Source organism: Piliocolobus tephrosceles, unplaced genomic scaffold (assembly GCF_002776525.5).
Source record: "Piliocolobus tephrosceles isolate RC106 unplaced genomic scaffold, ASM277652v3 unscaffolded_36027, whole genome shotgun sequence".
Taxonomy (NCBI): Eukaryota; Metazoa; Chordata; class Mammalia; order Primates; family Cercopithecidae; genus Piliocolobus; species Piliocolobus tephrosceles.
Genome location: NW_022319896.1, coordinates 2,158 through 4,586, shown reverse-complemented (window position 1 = coordinate 4,586; position 2,429 = coordinate 2,158). Strand labels below are relative to the sequence as shown.

At 41.2% G+C, this 2,429-nt stretch overlaps 1 pseudogene; it reads left to right on the top strand.

Annotated features, from left to right (window-relative positions):
* The first annotated feature begins 5 nt into the window (after positions 1-5).
* Positions 6-466, top strand: LOC113222896 (annotated as a pseudogene).
* Positions 467-2,429: the final 1,963 nt, after the last annotated feature.

Genomic DNA, 2,429 nt, shown 5'->3' with positions numbered 1-2,429 from the left:
TTAGGCTTGAATATGGAGATAATGCTGAAAAGTACAAGGACTTACTACCTGATTATGCAAAAACTGCTGACAATGCAACTAAAAATGCAGAACTGTTGATCAATTTGGACGTAAATAATCCTGATGTTAAGGCTGGTGTGAAGGGTAACCTGCTTCAGATTCAATGTCATGACGATTACCTGGTAATGCTTAAGGCAATTCGAATTTTGGCTCAGGAGCACCTGACACAGGGTGCAGTTGCTAAGGCAAATCAAACAAAAGAGGGTTTGCCTGTTGCTTTAAACAAAATATTATTGGTTTTGATGCAGGAGATGCAGTTCTTAATGCAGCTGCTCAAATTCTGCAATTGTTGCATATAGAAGAGCTCAGAGAGCTACAGACAAAAATTAATGAAGCCATAGTAGCTGTTCAGACAATTATTGCTGATCCAAGGACAGACCACAGATTGGGAGAAGTTGGAAGATGAACACTTTAGGACTTCAGCTTCTCTCCTATTTAGCACAACTGGGAACCATGTACACTTCTGGCATGTTTGGAAATCAAACGTCACATTTTTGGGGGAGGAATCCCAGAAAAGTGACTATGTTCTCGTGCTTTTTTTCTCTAATAAAGTTTAGGAAAGTAGGAAAAAAAAGAGCAGAGCTGCTGCAGGCCGGGTCCACCTTCACTCAGGGTACCTCTGTGGTTACCAGATGTCAATCATGGAAAATGACCCAGGCACCTTGAGGGTGGGAAAGAAGAGAAGAGCAATACTGAAAAGGTTTCCCCGTGCCACACCTACTCGCAGGTGTCTTGGCAAGGAATCCAGGAGCAAATGCCTTCAAAACGCCAAGGTAATTCCATCTCCACCACCATCCTCATTAGTAAATTGAAATCCAAGACGATGGCTTTCATGTCACCTCACTTGCCAAGATACAATTAAAACGTGTTAAGGCAGGTTGTCAAAATGATACCAGTGGCCAAAACATACAAAGAGCCTCGGCTTCCATAGCCACCATTCTTGGCGGCCAAGCACAAGAAACAGCAGCTGAGACGCCTCAAACTTGACATGCGCATTTTTCAAAATTAAAACTACGCATCCGGCCGGGCTTGATGGCTCACGCCTGTAATCCCAGCACTTTGGGAGGCCAAGGCGGGCGGATCATGAGGTCAAGAGATGGAGAGCATCCTGGCCAACATGGTGAAACCCCGCCTCTCCTAAAAATACAAAAATTAGCCGGGTGCCGTGGCGCGCGGATGTAGTCTCACCTACTCAGGAGGCTGAGGCAGAAAATCATTTGAACCCGGGAGGTGGAGGTTGCAGTGAGCAGAGATCATGCCACTGCACTCCAGCCTTGCGACAGAGTGAGACTCTGTATCTAAATAAATAAATAGTAAAACTATGTCTGCAAATTTTTTAAAAAGGGGTTAAATAGGCAATCTTCCCATTTAGAAACATTTACAAATTCAAGTTTAATGGTCAACTAAACTTATACTGAACTTAAAAGCTGCAACGTTTTCTAACGGTTTTCTAGTGAATTGCTGGGATTTGGGCACTGATCACTGGATCTGACAAAGACATACATTGAACCCCTCCACTGTTGCTCCTCCTCAGAAGGATCATCCTCAGAGCTTCTGCTAAGTAATGTCCTAAGCCAACTACTTAGTGCTTACATAGCAAGAGTCTTGGCCATCAGGAAATAAAGTTGTCTTTTAACAAGGGTTTGGCAGGGGCAGCACTTAACAGTCACTCCCTAGATAGCTCTTACTGCTGATGCTTGTTTAGTAGACAGTGATTTATAAGAGAAGAAAAAGTATTTGGTCAACGAAGCAAATGCATAGACTCAAATAATATCATCCAACTTTGAAAACACTACCACAATAGAAAGTTAAAAATTACCCAGTGCAGAGATATGTCACATTCACCTTTGTATCTTTAGCGCCCTGTACACTGAAACAGAAGTAGAAGCCAATGAATGAATGAATGATTTTTGAGCATCTATATTATGTACATTGTGTTTTAGAATATCCAAACATAATCCTTGCTACTTACAGTTGGGAAGAAAAAACGTAAGTGAAAAGCTAAACACAGGAAAAGTAAAAGTTAAGACAATGTTAAATGAGATGATATATCAATAGGCAGAAATAATAAATATAGTAATTGTCATTTATGAATGCCTACCAACCACTTGCGCTGAAGATACTCAATGCACCCAGCTCTGCAGGGTAGGTCTTATTTATCCCTATCTTAAAGATTAGGATATCTATAATCATGGAGATTAATTTGCCCAAAATCACGCAGCTAGAGAGTGTCTGATTCTAAAGCTCAAATTGTTTTGATCAATTCATGATGTCTCCATCTCACAATTCTGTCTATTGAAAACTAATTCTACCACAGAAATTTTAAAAATGGAAAGACCACGTTGACTTGGGTGACTGGGAAACAGGCT